The sequence below is a fragment of the Eurosta solidaginis genome, chromosome 4 (genome assembly GCF_040869045.1).
Source record: "Eurosta solidaginis isolate ZX-2024a chromosome 4, ASM4086904v1, whole genome shotgun sequence".
Taxonomy (NCBI): domain Eukaryota; kingdom Metazoa; phylum Arthropoda; class Insecta; order Diptera; family Tephritidae; genus Eurosta; species Eurosta solidaginis.
In genome coordinates, this window is record NC_090322.1 from 232514289 (window position 1) to 232533132 (window position 18844).

At 33.7% G+C, this 18844-nt stretch overlaps 1 protein-coding gene across 1 annotated transcript in view; it reads left to right on the plus strand.

Annotated features, from left to right (window-relative positions):
- Positions 1–719: 719 nt before the first annotated feature.
- The window catches only part of RhoU, a 257739-nt gene continuing 239614 nt past the window's right edge, over positions 720–18844 (plus strand). Inside the window, 1 exon segment of the mRNA XM_067785031.1 lies at positions 720–1306. The gene's annotated coding sequence lies outside the window, so the exon portion shown is untranslated.

Sequence of the window (18844 nt, forward strand, 5' to 3'; positions counted from 1 at the left end):
GTAACGATAAACAGCTGATTACGTTAGGGATACGGATACAGCGATACGACATACGGCACCAATAATCGATTGCATTGAGTTAAACTGTCGTATGTCGTATCGCTGTATCCGTATCCCTAACGTAATCAGCTGTTAACGTTACGACGGTAAACCAGAACCCAATTGGTTGGCCACGATACGGTTACGACCTTAGCGGCACCAATAATCGATTGCATTGGTTCTCATAAGGTTGGTCGAATCAGCTGTTATAAGGTTACCGATACGGTTACCGATAAAGCACCAATGTCTCCAGCTTTAGTTTAACTCATGACGTCATCAATCTCAGAACGTCTAAGTAGATATCTAATCTATCTGATGGAACTTTTTACAAAATGATTACTCGAATACATATATGTATGTAGTATGATTACTTTTTGAAATCCTCTGCCCAAAAACAAATAAATTAAGAACTATTTTTTTTAGAGTTTGACAAATATTTTAATATTTTTTACTACTACGACAGTCTGGTATCGCTGTTTGATATAAACAAAAGCTAGACAAATCGAACAAACCCAGCGCGTGCTTGTACCTGTCTCTTTTTGTTGTGAACATGCTATCGTCATCTAACGATCGCGCTTTCAAACACAATCCACAAATGTATCTGCACATTGTGACGACTGTTCGTTCACTGTATGCGGTACACATGCAAGATCTGGTTTTAGTACGAATGTGACGAGTGGATAAACAACTTCCTAACGTGACGGATGTTTGTGCATTGGAATGCCAATTGAGTGCAGTTGATTTTCTGTTATTCACTTTGTGAAGTAAAAAATTGTGTCAATTAGTTGCATTAATTTAAAAAAATTAATACACAAATAATTCAAGAAAAATAAATTTCATTCATATTAAAAAAAAAAATCGAATGGATATGTGAAGAGTGAGTAAAGAAAAAACTAAAATAAGTTAAAGTGCAACAAAGTGAAGAAACGCCTTGCTTTGTAACTAAAAGCTTGTATAGCAAATTTAAGAAAGTTGTAGCATACATTGTGTGTTGTTGCATTGATTGCATTTGTTGTTGTGTGATGGTATCTGAAGAAACCGGTGAAAATTGAAAGATGCAAGAAAATTATTGATGGTTTCATTGAATGTGTTTGCTTGGTCATTGTGGTGAAAATATGAGTTTAAAAAAAAAAGAAAATTCCTAGTAAGGTTAATTGGAAAAAAGGCTAAAAACATAAATTGAAAATTATTTAAAAAAAAACAAATTTATTCAAGCAAATAACTATTTTTACAGATGTTGCTGCGAAAAAATAATGTTTGATTAAAGGTAGGTGCGAAATACTAAATTTAAATAGCTTTACTTGTTAAAAAATAAATGTAACATAATTTGAAGCATTTCTATTTTATTTTTTTTGTTTTTTTTTAATATTTATTTATTGAAAAATTTATTTATTTTTCGAAGTGTTTTGTTTTTAGATATTTATTTGGTTTGAATTCAAGAAAGTTTTTGTGTAACAGACATATGTTTGTGTGTATTTCACATATGCAGATATTGTAAGCATGTTAGCTCTTGCTTACAAATACTTTTATCTAGGTACTTACATTCTTGTTATTGTATGCTGCATGGTCGTGATTGTAAAAATGGTTGCAGTAATTGCATTACAAATTGTATTTAAAATATTAAAAAAAAAGGAAGTGTTTGCAGATCAGGAGTGAGATAGCGCTGCGAATAACATAGAGTGGCTATAAATTCCACGGCCGCTATGTCGTGTTGGTAGCGCGCTCCCCCTACCACCATGAATATCTAAGATCTTGGGTTCAATCCCGGGCAAAGCAACAACGAAATTTTGGAAAACAGGTTTTTTCAATTAGAAATAAGTTTTTCTAAGCGGGGTCGCCCCTCGGTAGTGGTTTTGGCTACACTTTTGGTGTATTTCTGCCATGATTAGCTTCTTAGTGAAAATTAATTTGCTTTTCAGATGCCGTTCGTAGTCGGCATAAAACATTTAAGTCCTTAGCTCGACATGAAGTGGGCCCCGTTAATTTCTAATCGAGAAATAATACAATTATAAAAGCGTTAAGACACTTCCCGAACGTTCTCGTAACTGCAGTTGCCAATTTTTCTCTAACCATCCTACAAAGTCTGGTGTAAGCTTTGAAATTAATATCATTTGATTACTCTGTGCAACAGCAGTTTTATAACAAGCTCACTGTGGAATATTTTTAAAGGTGACATCTTATAGATATATTTTACTTAAATTTTCACAATCCTGAAGATTTGAGATTTCGGTGCCGGGGGGAGATGTTGGTTCTTATGAAAGAAGTAACTTTTCATATCTAAGCTTGAAAGTTCCGCCGCTTTTCGGTTTCAACAATTTTGCACATGATGCAACATGTCGCTAAAGATTTACTGCTGGGATAAAAAACTCAGCGATGGACCAATCGTGAGGAGTTTAAGTAGTAGTATGGAATGTTAGGCTTTGAAAAGGGATCAATTTTTTTCTAGGACACCAAAGTTTTCCCATGGTTACTCTGTTGCAAAAAAAGTTCTAATTTTGTTGTTCTGTATTACTATTAGCGTGAATAACAAGTAACGACTTTTCTTTAAATATTTACTGGCTTAAAAATATGAGCTTAAGTGTAACTTCCATTTGAGGAAAACTATTTGATATTCCGCGAACATTTTTACTTGCAAGTAAATTTTATATACAAAGAGTAGGTGGAGTAGAAAATTATACTTCCGATATTGTCAATTAAAATTTCTCCACTCAATACTTTAAGCTAGAAAAAAGCAGGGGACCCATTTTAATAGTTATTTTCTTTTTTTGAGTCAAAAAATTCCGGATCAAAAATTGTCCTAGGCGAAAGTTTATGGGATCGCGAAGATACCCATGACACTTTCATGACGAATCATGTCAACTTTTTCAAAAAAATCCACAAATGAAAGTAAAATCCGGACTTTTATTTTATATTGGATGCCCCAGTCCATAGTTATGGGGCCGGATTTTTATTATGTTCTTAAAAAAAGTTCGGATTTTACATACTTAAATTTTTGGATTTAAAAAAAAAGGTCCGAAATATAAAAAGGATGCATGATTTGTCATCAAAATAATATGCGAATCCCCGGCATCGCATAAAATTTCGCCTTAGGCAATTTTTCTACCAAAAAATCAAAAGTTTGAAAATAGTTTTTTTCTCTGAAGGACTTTTAACAGTTTGGGTATCTTGAAAAAGATCCTTTTTGTTCGGACTTTCTCATTGGAACGAATTTTTCTCGTTCGTTTGTGCTTTTTTGATAAATTGTGTTAACCAATTATTTAATTTTAATCATGTTACTTATTATTTGAAGATTGAAGGCGAAACGAAATATTGTTTTAGAAAGCTAATGTTGCAAAACCGTTCAGTTCAGTCAGAAGGTCAATATTTTAGGTTATATATGTAGATGGTATAAATGACAGTTTTATTGCCATCAAAGGAACGGAGCTTAAGGACCATGTCCGGATATGGAGACAAGGTGCAGCTTGCATATGAAACAGCAACATGATGTAAACTCGGTTTACATATGTATGTACATATGTAGGTCTTTGGAATTGGTTGTTTCGTGTTGGAAACTTTCGATCTCCTTATCACCTGTTCACTTTATATTGGCAGTTTCATTTCCATTGTATATAAAATTTTCTCACGCTATTTTATTACGTACCTACTTAATTACAAACAATATCGGCTTATAAGAAATATATATATATTTATATATATATATATATAAATGTGTATATACATGTGGGGTATTCCATCCCATTTCAACCAATTTTGAACCCGCCCCTTTTAAAATTGGCTGAAAGTTTTTCTTCTTTTTCTAGCTTACGAAAGACGTTTTCAGAATTTTTTCAAATTTTTTCATCCAACTCAAAAAAGTTATGAATTTAAAAAAAAACACCGTTTTTGTTTTGAAAATGCTAAACCTTTTTCAAAAATCGGCCGTTTGGGATCTTTTTTTTTTTTAAATTTGTTTTTAAATGTACTTTTCGGAAAAAATACAAAAAAATTTTTAAAGTTTTTTTTTATAATTTTTCAGTTTTTCGAGATTTTTCGAATTTCGCCATTTTTTTTTTCTCATAAAAAACTTCAATAAATGCTGCAATCATCCCCACTAATCCCGGAGTGGGCCGATTTTTTTTTTATTTAATTGAAAAAAAAGCTTTAAACATTTTTTTGTATTTTTTCCGAAAATTACATTTAAAAACAATTAAAAAAAAAAAGATCCCAAACGGTTAATTTTTGAAAAAGTTATAGCATTTTGAAAACAAAAACGGTGTCCAACTCAAAATAAGTTATGAATTAAAAAAAAAACCGTGTTTTCTTCTAAATGCTATAACTTTTTCAAAAATTGACCGTTTGGGATCTTTTTCTTTTTAAATTTGTTTTTAAATGTACTTTTCGGAAAAGATAGAAAAAAAAATGTTAAAGTTTTTTTTTTTTTCAATTAAATAAAAAAAAAAAACCGGCCCACCCGGGATTAGTGGGGATCATTGCAGAATTGATTGAAGTTTTTTATGAGAAAAAAAAAATGGCGAAATTCGAAAAATCTCGAAAAACTGGAAAATTACAAAAAAAAAACTTTAAACATTTTTTTGTATTTTTTCCGAAAAGTACATTTAAAAACAATTTAAAAAAAAAGATCCCAAACTGTCATTTTGAAAAAGTTATAGCATTTTGAAAACAAAAACGGTGTTTTTTTTTAAATTCATAACTTTTTTGAGTTGGAGGAAAAAATTTTGAAAAACGTCTTTCGTAAGCTAGAAAAAGAAGGACAACTTTCAGCCAATTCTAAAGGGGTCGGGTTCAAAATTGGTCGAAATGGGATGGAATAACCCATGTGTATATACATACATATATATGTGTATACATATATGTATATATATACACTAAAATAAGCCGGATCGTATTTATTGCACCCGCTTTAGTATTTCAATTTAGTATCATCGAATTCAAATTTTAGTTTTTGGGAACTATTAAAAATGTTGCAAGTTTTTGCATTACGGACCGGTTGACCTCCGGTTGATTTCGTTTAAAATAAAGCCAACTTATTCCCCTGCAAAAAATATCACGATCACTTTGTGAGGAAATGTAATTTTTTCGGCGTTTTTTCGTTTTGAGTTCCATCATGCGATAGTTTAAAAACCCAAAAAATTATAAAAACGTGACGTTGTCCCAAAAAGTTTTTGGTACATTTTTGTAATAGAAGGTATATGCTCTTTTGGAGCAACGCTAAAAAAACATAACAGGTCCGTATTGTTAGATGCGTTCATATGTAGCTGGGTATGGAACTTCTTTTCTAGAGTTAGCAAAAGAAACAAAGTGCAAAATATGTGAGCTATATATGAATGGCCTACAATAATTTCACAACGCCTTTCCAAATACCAGAACTCATCTAAATTACAAAGAAAAAACGACTAGAATAGTCGAATTTGTCGCTAATCGAAAGCAAATGGCTTTTGCTAATCGGCTAATCAATTATTTAAATAGTCGATTATCGCTAGAAAAAGCCACCCTATATCATCGCAATCTGAACGGATTTTAGTCAATACTTTAGCACAGGTAATGTACCCTAAAATGGCAATATTTGCACCAACCTTGGAAGGTTTTAAAAATATCAAGGTTTTCGTAACACTTAGGTAAGTGAGTAGAAAAGCTCCATAAATACTTTGCATCATTTTTCGTTTTTGAAATTTCATTATTAAAATCGAAAGTTAAAGTTTTGAATTTTTGTCTAATTAAAATTCGTTACAACTTAATGTTTGTTCACATGCATGCACAATTTTGGGCTACAGCTGTCAGGATCTACCTAAATTCCTTTACATACATATTTGTATAAGTATGTATTTATGAGAGATTTTCATTGTCTTCACCACCCTGCTTCTATTCAGATTTCTAGCAATTTATGTGCTAAAAAATTTTTTTTTCAACATTTTTCACCTGATTTTGTTTTTAATGATTTCTCATTGTTTTTTCATGCTTTTGTTGTGGTTTTCGTTTCCTCTGCACATACCTACATATGTTTTGTTGGAATAGTTGTTTCTGTCCTATGCGCTGAACAGACGACAAAACATGTATGAGCTCGTATTTGTACCTTTACTAATATGCATTACCAATGGCTTGTTCTTTTTCACTTTCCCTATATCTTTATTTTCTATCTTATGTACATATGTGGAGTTATAACCCCAGGTAGGTAGAAGTAAGGGATATTTGAAAAAAAAGTACATACAGACTCACATACATTTGCCCTTCTTTTACTAAACGACAGGATACCTCAAGAAGAAATACTTAGGTAGGTATAAGGATTCCGAAATCATATTTCCACATCTTTTTGCAACTGAAATATATGAACCTACTAATTTCATCATTATTCGTAGTCACGTATTATCCCAGCTATGTTAAGCAAGTCACCGGTTTGTGGTCGCTTCTTTACCTACATCAACGAATTAATGAAAAAGTTAAACATCTGCCAAAAAAGTCGGAAAAAGAAAAATTACTAAAAATCATACATAACGTATGGATCTGCCTATATATATATATACAATGAACCGTAATTAATTACCTTCTGATAACCCAGAATTATGCCATTGACACCTACGTTTCAACTACCCTCCGTCTACCCACTGACTTAATGTGACTAGAAACTTGTGATACAAGTAATATTTGAGTGGGTTTTCGGGTGACTAACTGCGTAAGCGACTGTTTGATTAACAAACAAACAGATACATATTTTGTCTGTTAATTTTATTGTTTATTATTTTGTTTGAACATTTATTAAATTAATTGTTTCAATGTCTAGGTTGTATGAACTTTAGACCGTATTGAGAAAAAAATGTAACTTTTTCTCCCATAAAATATGAAATTCATAAAAGTTCCAAAGCTTACTTCCTTAGCTATATCTTCTGTAAAGTCGCTCCAAGCAGGTTGGTTGTCCAATGGAATACACGAATTTCATTTTAAAATGCAAAATAGTAGAGATGTCGTGGCTTTCTCGAATCGTCCCCGATATAGTAGGGCTAGTGCCTTAGCCCTCCCGCTACGGAGCTTTACCTCCATTCTCCTTATAGTTTAACTTATCTTTTTAAAATGGGATAATAATATTTGAAAAATATATCATGAATACTTTAGAAATTAGTAGATCATTGCAATATCTTTCAACTAAATAAAATAATAAAACTAAATAGATTAACCTTTTGTTTATTTTTTATTTGTTAAATAAATTTAGACATAACAGGGAAAATATTCTTTGGTGGATTAATGTTACTAAAAAGTCCACTGAGGCAATTGAGATAAAAGTTTTTAAATAAAAAAAAAAAAAATTTGAGTGAAGGTGGTGCATATTGTCCCAGTTGTAGCGAAAGGGTTAATGCCATAACGTCAACCCACTTTTAAATATCCGCAAAGCCAATTGAAGCTATGACCATGTGAAATGGTCACAACGCCAAATTTCATCAATAGATATTTTTTCTATCTGGCAAAAAATGCTGTTTCTCAAGTTTCGAAAAAGATATTTCTCAAATTTTACTCAAATGTAGTTCTCTAATTGGACTAAAACTTGAAACTCCAATCCTACAGAATTATGCTACCAACTACTTTTTGGCTTTGGTGGTGCCACCTTTTGGATAACTTTTTTTATTTTCCACTTCACCTCAATTGGATATTCAATGTGGGATACCAACTGGAAAAATGTGCTGATTATAGATTTAAATATTTTTAATTTTTAAAAAGTTCTCTAAAGTTAAAGAATAATTTCGCGACCACCGTTTTGTAACGCTAGGGTTCTCCGCCTACCACAACGAGGGTCCTGGGTTCAGCTCCCGGGCAAAAAACATCGAAAATTTAGAAAAAAATTTATCAATTCGAAACATTTTTTTCTAGTCGGGATTGCCACGGAAGGCAGTGAACTGGCAAACACTCAGAGTGTATATTGGGCATTAAAAAACTTCTCAATGAAAATGCATCAGCCTTGCAGTTGCCGGTCGGCATAAATCGTAGTTCCTGTCCCGCTAATTTGTAGGCAAAATTAAAAAGGAGCACAACGCGAATTGGAAGAGAAGTTCAGCCTTAATCGTCTCGGAGGTAAATCGCGCAAGTATTTTTTTTTTATAGAATAAGTTGAGATTGATGTTGGGGATCTATAACTATGTCAAAATTTCTTAAGGATTGGATAATAATTGGAGAATGAAGAATGAGAATGAGACATTTTTTTTCCCAAACGGTCCAATGTTGTCGAACGTTTAAATGAGAATTTAGCAAGAGTTCAAATAATCACGTTATGTTATATGACCAACTAAAATGTCATGCAAAATGGCAACAAATAAACAAAATAAATGTTGAAAAATTATTTGTGTATTGTTTACACAAAATATCTTTTTCTTATCAACACGCGCCAATGTATGGCAACGCTGGCACGAACAAAGTATCAGTTTTCTAATGAACAAATAAAATAAACTGCATTTTAGTGATTTTTTTACATACAATGTTTTTTTTTATTTTGTGTCTTTAACATATTTTCTTCAACAAATAAAATATAAAGTAGAAAAGCTAGAACACTGCGGTTGTGTGGGGCTTCGGCAGACACTAAAATCAAAACATATTTACAGCGGGACTAAAACAAATTCACTCAAAAGAAAGTATCCTTCAAGTTGAGCTAGATCCTTGGAACACTTCGGCGCAATCTTCATTCCATTAACAAGCTACTGACAGACTATAAAAGCAATTTCGTTGTTTACTATTTTTTTTTTTGTGAGCACATGATCTTCTTTTCTTTCTAATAATTGTTTCTAATAATTATTTCAAATTGTGGCTCACCTCATCAAGGCAGCCTTTTAGAAAAGGTGCTATATATGAATTTCATTCAATGAAACCACCAATTTTGAGATGTTTTTGAAATACATTTTGAGATGAGGCGGTTTTCAAAAAAAGTTCTAATATGGGTTATCCTCAAAAAATTCTGAGACATTGTTATCGATCTGGCAACCAAAAATGTATTATATTCCTTTCAGAAGTCGATATGCAATTTTTGTATGAACTAAATATATTGGAAACCGTTTTTCATATCCATATACCCATGACCTATAAAACTAAGAGTGCATTTAAGATCTTGACAGAGAAGATGCCGCTTGCCTTTTCCATACATATTTATTTGTTTATGCAAATAATTTTCTGTCAACTGCTGGCCAATTATGCACCAAATAATACATTTCATAATTGAATTAAACCGATTAATTGGTTGTGTCAAAGTTTACTTCGAAAGTAACGTCTGTTGTGAATTCTCATTAGGCTGGGTCGAAAAAAAAAGTTGCTAATGTCCGCCCCTAAATTTGAAGATTATGTTGAGAGGGTTTCGGAAAATGTTTTTTACATTTTTTTTTGATCCTTCAAAATACAGCCGAAGAGGTTTTTTCGTTGTAATTTGGTTATTTGACATCCGATTTTTTGATATGTCATTTCCGAAATTGATATGTCATTATTTTGGCCTTGAGAAGCTTCACATTTCCGTTTAATGTCCTTTTAAGCTATGAAGTCGTTTTCACATGATTAGGTCAGCTAACCAAATTTTTTTTTGAAAAAGTAAAGGTGAAAAGTCAGAAGTCAGAGTCTGAATTTTCACCTCGTATAACAGCGGTTATACTAAATTTCTCAAAAAAAGAATTCAACCCTTCAAATAAGGGAAAAGAGCGGACCACGCCAACAATTTTACATTTTCAATTTGCTGAACGCGTTAACAAAAAAAATAAAATTCCGAAATATAAAATTTCGAACATCGTAAGCCGATATCAAATTTTTGGAGGCTAAGTTCGAAAAACGGAGATAGTACTTTGTTTACTTAAGCCTCAATATCTACAAACAGTTGGTTTTGTCCAATACCCAGAAAAAAAGTTGATTTTGTCGCATAGTGTTATTATTATAAATACGAAACAACAGGTTTGACTCACTTATTTACTTTGACTTCCCCTATTCATGATATTTGGCATATCTTTATTAGCTTTTCAATGCAAACCCTGCAATTTTTCTTCCAAGAATATCATGAGTTTCAGGTCTAAGTATAATAAGAATAAGGTAAAATAACAGTTGCAATAAATATTGAAAGTGCTATAACTTCTTTGTTTATTATTTTAGTATTATGGTTTAAAAGCAACAATTTCTTGAATTTTTAAGTACTTTCGTTTGGTAAGGAAAAAAGATACATTAGGGGGGGGGGGGGGGGTAAAATTTTGTTAGCTGACCTAATCATGTGAAAACGACTTCATAGCTTAAAAGGACATTAAACGGAATAATGACATATCAATTTTAAAAATCGGACTTCAAATAACTATGTTACAATGAAAAAACCTTTTTGGCTGTATTTCGAAGGATCAAAGAAAAATTAAAAAAAAATTTTCCGAAACCCTCTCAACATAATCTTCAAATTTAGGGGCGGACATTAGCAACTCTTTTTTTTTTGTATGGGGACCAACGCAGTCTAATGCTCATTTAATTTAAGTATACGTGAGGATTGTGACAGATACGCGTACGAGCATAGCGTAACTTATATAAGTCCAACTGCTTCTTTGGGTATGCTAGTGGATGATTACACTTTTTGAACCTGAAATACCTACTTAAAACTTAATCGAAAATAGTTTTAATATATATTATGGAAGATTTAGTTGTTTTGCTCGACTTTTCTTTGGACGGTTATAGGAGGCATTCCACTGTCATCGGGAGACTAGGCATTTTTGACTTTTTGAAATATAATGCCGGAAACATAAATAGGTATTTTAAGTGATAAAATAAAAAATAGATGTAATAAGTTACTATAGGTACTTGGAAATATGCGACGTACTGCCCCAAAATGTAAAAAAGGATTCTGAAACAAGAATTTTTTTTTCAAAAATGAGAAATTTTTATGGATTTGAGCTATATATCGCCTCTAAATCTAAACAGCGATCAAGCTGAAAACACCTTTTTCAAAAAAAACTAGAAACATTGAGTGCCTCTTCAATATGGGCTGAAGTAGTTTTTACCATGGTGACCATCTTCGCTTTATGGAAGCCCATGGATGTTTGTGTGTCAAACCCATATACAGATGACTTATGTAGTAATCTTCATGTATTGTATCGCATGCAACATGCTCGCCGCATGGCGTGACACCAAAGATTGTACATAAACCTCAAGCAAATTGTCCTGGTGCTTTTTACCTAAAAATATTCAAGTAAGTTTTGGGCGGAATAAAAATTACTTTTTCAACGAAAAAAACCAAGGCGTTACATTGGAAACAGAGATCTTTGCGCTCACTCGAATTTATGGAAAAACATGGGAACTACCTTTCCATGGAATACTTTTTATTTGATACTAATGTTAGGGCGATTGTCATCTGCAGTTCCTTGGCCTGTGGGCGTTAGGTCACGCAAGCAAACTGCATCGACAAGTGTGTGCAGTCATAAGAGGTTCAATTATAATGTGCTCTGCCGGTGCACTCAGTTCCTTAGTCCGAACATGTCCCTTCAGTTTGCTTACAGAGAAGGCCACGCTTGGTGCGTGTAGACTTCGTAATTTATGTGCGATCAAGATTGAAAATCGATACGGATAGTAGCCCATTATCATTCAGAGAATCTGTGAAATAGTGTTAACTGTAAACAATGTAATACAGTCAGTTAGCATTGAGGGCCTTGCAGTATTACATAACTGCTTCAAAGCTGTAGATTAGAGCATTAGCTTCCTCAATGGCCTGGATGCCAAAAACAAGTTAGTATTTGGATGGGTTTAGCATGAAGGTGAACATGAAGGTAACGAAAAATCACATCACTTTGCCAAACAAGGTTCTAGCCTTGTTATACTCAGTTGAGCAGAGCTCACAGAGTATATTAACTTTGATTGGATAACGGTTGGTTGTACAGGTATAAAGAAATCGAGATAGATATAGACTTCCATATATCAAAATCATCAGTATCGAAAAAAAAATTCGATTGAGCCATGTCCGTCCGTCCGTCCGTCTGCCCGTTAACACGATAACTTGAGTAAATTTTGAGGTATCTTGATGAAATTTGGTATGTGGGTTCCTGGGCACTCATCTCAGATCGCTATTTAAAATGAACGATATCGGACAATAACCACGCCCACTTTTTCGATATCGAAAATTTCGAAAAATCGAAAAAGTGCGATAATTCCTTACCAAATACGGATAAAGCGATGAAACTTGGTAGGTGAGTTGAACTTATGACGCAGAATAGAAAACTAGTAAAATTTTGGACAACGGGCGTGGCACCGCCCACTTTTAAAAGAAGGTAATTTAGAAGTTTTGCAAGCTGTAATTTGGCAGTCGTTGAAGATATCATTATGAAATTTGGCAGGAACGTTACACTTAATACTATATGCCCGCTTAATACAAATTAGCAAAATCGGAGAACGACCACGCCCACTTTTAAAATTTTTTTTTTTAAATTCAAATTTTAAAAGAAAAGTTAATATCTTTACAGTATATAAGTAAATTAAGTCAACATTCAACTCCAGTAATGATATGGTGCAACAAAATACAAAAATAAAAGAAAATTTCAAAATGGGCGTGGCTCCGCCCTTTTTCATTTAATTTGTCTAGGATACTTTTAATGCCATAAGTCGAACAAAAATTTACCAATCCTTGTGAAATTTGGTAGAGGCGTAGACTCTAGGACGATAACTGTTTTCTGTGAAAAAGGGCGAAATCGGTTGAAGCCACGCCCAGTTTTTATACACAGTCGACCGTCTGTCCTTCCGCTCGGCCGTTAACACGATAACTTGAGCAGAAATCGATATATCTTTACTAAACTCAGTTGACGTACTTATCTGAACTCACTTTGTATTGGTGTAAAAAATGGCCGAAATCCGACTATGACCACGCCCACTTTTTCGATATCGAAAATTACGAAACATGAAAAAAATGCCATAATTATATACCGAATATGAAAAAAGGGATGAAACATGGTAATTGTATTGGTCTATTGACGCAAAATATATCTTTAGAAAAAGGCTTGGTAAAATGGGTGTGACACCTACCATATTAAGTAGAAGAAAATGAAAAAGTTTTGCAGGGCGAAATCAAAAGCCCTTGGAATCTTGGAAGGAATACTGTTCGTGGTATTACATATATAAATAAATTAGCGGTACCCGACAGATGATGTTCTGGATCACCCTGGTCCACATTTTGGTCGATATCTCGAAAACGCCTTCACATATACAACTAAGGGCCACTCCCTTTTAAAACCCTCATTAATACCTTTAATTTGATACCCATATCGTACAAACACCTTCTAGAGTCACCCCTGGTCCACGTTTATGGCGATATCTCGAAAAGGCGTCCACATATAGAACTAAGGCCCACTCCTTTTTAAAATACTCATTAACACCTTTCATTTGATACCCATATTATACAAACGCATTCTAGAGTCGCCCCTGGTCCACCTTTATGGCGATATTTCGAAAAGGCGTCCACCTTAAGAACTAAGGCCCACGCCCTTTTAAAATACCCATTAACACCTTTCTTTTGATACCCATATCGTACAAACAAATTCTAGAGTCACCCCTGGTCCACTTTTATGGCGATATCTCGAAAAGGCATCCACCTATAGAACTATGGCCCACGCCCTTTTAAAGTACTCATTAACACTTTTCATTTGATACCCATATTATACAAACGCATTCTAGAGTCACCCCTGGTCCACTTTTATAACGATATTCCGAAAAGGCGTCCACCTATAGAACTAAGGCCCACTCCCTTTTAAAACACTTATTAACACCTTTCGTTTGATACCCATATTGTACAAACGCATTCTAGAGTCAACCCTGGTCCACTTTTATAACGATATTCCGAAAAGGCGTCCACCTATAGAACTAAGGCCCACTCCGTTTTAAAACACTTATTAACACCTTTCGTTTGATACCCATATTTTCAAACGCATTCTAAAGTCAACCCTGGTCCACTTTTATAACGATATTCCAAAAAGGCGTCCACCTATAGAACTAAGGCCCACTCCCTTTTAAAACACTTATTAGCACCTTTCGTCTGATACCCATATTGTACAAACGCATTCTAGAGTCAACCCTGGTCCACTTTTATTACGATATTCCGAAAAGGCGTCCACCTATAGAACTAAGGCCCACTCCCTTTCAAAATACTCATTAACACCTTTCTTTTGATACCCATATCGTACAAACAAATTCTAGAGTCACCCCTGGTCCACTTTTATGGCGATATCTCGAAAAGGCATCCACCTATAGAACTATGGCCCACGCCCTTTTAAAATACCCATTAACACCTTTCTTTTGATACCCATATCGTACAAACAAATTCTAGAGTCACCCCTGGTCCACTTTTATGGCGATATCTCGAAAAGGCATCCACCTATAGAACTATGGCCCACGCCCTTTTAAAGTACTCATTAACACTTTTCATTTGATACCCATATTATACAAACGCATTCTAGAGTCACCCCTGGTCCACTTTTATAACGATATTCCGAAAAGGCGTCCACCTATAGAACTAAGGCCCACTCCCTTTTAAAACACTTATTAACACCTTTCGTTTGATACCCATATTGTACAAACGCATTCTAGAGTCAACCCTGGTCCACTTTTATAACGATATTCCGAAAAGGCGTCCACCTATAGAACTAAGGCCCACTCCGTTTTAAAACACTTATTAACACCTTTCATTTGATACCCATATAGTACAAACAAATTCTAGAGTCACCCCTGGTCCACCTTTATGGCGATATCTCGAAAAGGCGTCCACATATAGAACTAAGGCCCACGCCCTCTTAAAATACTCATTAACACCTTTCATTTGATACTCATATCGTACAAACAAATTCTAGATTCACCCCTGATCCATCTTTATGGCGATATCTCGAAACGGCGTCCATCTATAGAACTTAGGCCCACGCCCTTTTAAAATACTCATTAATACCTTTCATTTGATACCCATATCGTACAAAATAAATTCTAGAGTCACCCCTGGTCCACCTTTATGGCGATATCTCGAAACGGCGTCCATCTATAGAACTTAGGCCTACGCCCTTTTAAAATACTCATTAATACCTTTCATTTGATACCCATATCGTACAAACAAATTCTAGAGTCAAGCCTGGTCCACCTTTATGGCGATATCCCTAAATGGCGTCCATCTATAGAACTATGGTCCACTTCCTCTTAAAATACTCTTTAATACCTTCCATTTGATACACATGTCATACAAAATAAAATACACATTAACACCTTTCATTTGATACCCATATCGTACAAACAAATTCTAGAGTCACCCTTGGTCCACCTTTATGGCGGTATTTCGAAAAGGCGTCCACCTATAGAACTAAGGCGCACGCCCTTTTAAAATACTCATTAACGCCTTTCATTTGATACCCATATCGTACGTTATGGCGATATCTCTAAAAGGCGTCCACCTATAGAACTTAGGCCCACTCCCTTTTACAATTATCATTAACACATTTCATTTGATACCCATATCGTACAGACAAATTCTAGAGTCAGGCCTGGTCCACCTTTATGGAGATATCCCTAAATGGCGTCCATCTATAGAACTATGGTCCACTTCCTCTTAAAATACTCTTTAATACCTTCCATTTGATACACATGTCATACAAACACATTCCAGGGTTACCCTAGGTTCTTTTTACAATATGGTGATTTTCCCTTACTTTGTCTCCACAGCTCCCAACTGAGTATGTAATGTTCGGTTACACCCGAACTTAGCCTTCCTTACTTGTTTTTATTTTTATTTTACGCGCATCGATAATTGCTTATAGCCCAGTAAAACATGTAGCAGTACAGCATTGTAGCACAGCAGGAAAAATTGCGTTTCCTCCCTCGTCCAACGTTTTCTTGATCCTTTTGTGCAAAAATTAAGTAAACATGCATCATTTACTAGCCTTTATAATATTTACCAAAAATACTTACATTTCTTCGGTTGATATTACGTTTTTTAATTAGGGATGGTAAAACATATCAAAAAGTCGATAAAATCTATTAAAAAAAACTTCGAAGTACTGATCTTATAAGCACTTTTTTGATAAATGTGGATAAATTTGTTCACTTAGCAGTTTATACAAAGTTTAATGCAAATGTATATACATTAAAAAAACACGGTTATTATTTTTTTGGGGTCATAAAAACAACCTTATCGATGTTATTGGAAAATAAAACAGTGCAGGCTATATTGTATTAGGGGCAAAGACAGACTAAATTTTTTATACTAAATGGATGTAATAAGAGTATCAGCTAAACTTATTGATTAAACCAAAGAGGGATTACGGACACGGGTACTGTACATTGAACTTAACGATATCATCTAATTTAATAAGTTGAATCTATTCTATATGCTTTTTTTCACCCAGTCGACGAAGTGCCTATTCACATCGTCTGTGCATGCGTTGATTTCACATTACTGAGTCTCTTCTGGCGAGAATTTTAATCTGTTTGAGATATGGAGTGAAATCTTTAAGGCATAGCAATAAGGTGAAAGAACAGGCGCATTGGGTTTTAATATTTTTTTTTTGAGTCGGTAAATTCTTGGTGCAAAAATTGTCCTATGTTGAAAGTACACGATCACTTGGATAAAATAAAAAAAAAAATAAATGTGAGGCGCGATAATCTCCGAAGAGATCTAAGGGGTTTGAACCCAGGGCATCCGGTGTGGTAGGCGGAGCACGCTACCATCACACCACGGTGGCCGCCATACTGGCCCTTGGATACTCATAACATTTTTCAAATTTTTTCAAAAAAATCTACGAGTTAAAGTAGAATCCGAACCATTCCTAAAGATAAAGGTTAAATCCAAAATTTTATTTTTAATAATAAATAAAAGTCCGACCCTATAACTATGGATTACTCAAATCAAACGAATTTTTTACGAATTGATTTTTATAAATGTCTTGATTTGATATCTATATAATCATTCGAAAGTTTTTGTTACTAATACCACAAATTTGACTTCGAAAAACTAAAATGAACTCTCAGAGTACTATACTCAAATTTTTTCATAGTACACTTGTACCTGTTATTTAGTTATAAAGATTGACTCAATTGAGTTATTGCCTTGAAATTTGATAAACCACTCTCCGTTGAAACAATAAGGATTATGTATGGAAAAAATTCGTTTCATTACGACGAGCCGTTCCATACTTAACGGGCAGGACTTTATATCTGTCCTTAAAAAATAAAAGTCTGGATTTAATTATTTCTTTCTGACTAACAAATTAAAAGTGCGGAAATATTTTTTTTTGAAGGACTTTTACTATAAAAGGAGTAACAGTTTGGATCCCTGGTATCTAGGCCTAATAGTAAAAATAATAATTTTTACCGACACTATTCTTATTGGGTATAGAAGGTGGTATTGACTCGAACAGGCAGATTGGTCGATATTATTGAAAAATTGGATGTAGGATATATAAAATAGAGTTTTAAGTTCAATATTTTTTTTTAAGGCAATCTCAATTTTATGAAACGAAATTTCGAATCCACTCTGATTAGCGGCAGAGTATAAATCACTTGGTACTTAGCGCTTAAAATTTGGAGGAGATAAAATTGAATACATCACAATCTAATGAAATTTTGAAAATCTATTTGTGTAGCTACTTTGTTTTATTGTGCATTTCGTAAGCATATTTACTTATGTAGGTACTTGGCCTCGCACGCCGGCTTACATTTTACAACATCTCACACAAAGACCTCCCTTCTAAATCTTTTGTTATCTTTTTCCGATAGGAAACGGAGTTGTTCATGTTTTTCTATTTATGGACTCGCCTACAATATTTATTATATTCTTTATTTACATTCGTATACGTTGCACAAATATGCATGCACATTAGGGTGGTTTTATCTAATATGGTAAAAAAAATTGAAGCTTGTTTAGATACCTCATTTAAGTTTTAATTTTTGGTTTAGGGTCCATTTTGATAATTTTTCTCAATAGACATTTAGGGCATACAACTGAATTTTTTATCTTTAAGAAAACATATTAGGGTGGTTTTATCTCATAGGGTAAAAAAATGCGAGAATTTTTTTGGGGCACCCCCCAAAATGTTTAATTTTGCTAGATTTTAAGTTCATTAAGTTCGAACTCAGCGTTAACAGCTTCCAATTGTGCTCAAACTTTGGCAGTTTTAAAATCTAACAAAGTAAAATATTTTAGGGTGCCTCCAAAAAACCCGACATCGATGTTTTAAAACCACCCTAATGCACATACAAACACCCATTTGTATGTTCATTGTTCATTATGATGTCATTTGCGCATTAATAGGATTTATATAGAATAATTCACAATTCTATTTATACCACCAAAGTTGTATTAAAGCGAGGGCAAAGTTAGTGCCTATTGCACTTGAAAGTGAAACTATTGTCAGCTTCATTTAATTTTCATTTGTTTATGAATTTTGATATGACATACGTAGGTACATATATTTTATATAAACAATTCTTTTATATACACATATATAAACACATGTTCTAATATTCTAATTTAAGGGCCACAAAAGCCACATACATAGTTCTTATCTATGTAGTGATCACAAACCCTGCAAGAATTATTTGATAATGATTAAGGTAGTATTTTTCAGAGCGAGTTTAAGCTCCGGTTAATGTAGACTAGAGTTTAACCTTGCCATTTTGTTCGATATCGTAAAATTTTGTTGCTCATCTCAGCTTAAGCGACCGAAGTCAACTTTGACTGGAGTTTAAACTTGCACTGAAAAACTGGCCTTAAGAAATAAAAAAACATAAACCATGGCTTGATGTGTGAAAATTCTTACTTACGATATGGGGAATCAAGAATGTAAGCGCAAGAGTAGTTACTACAATG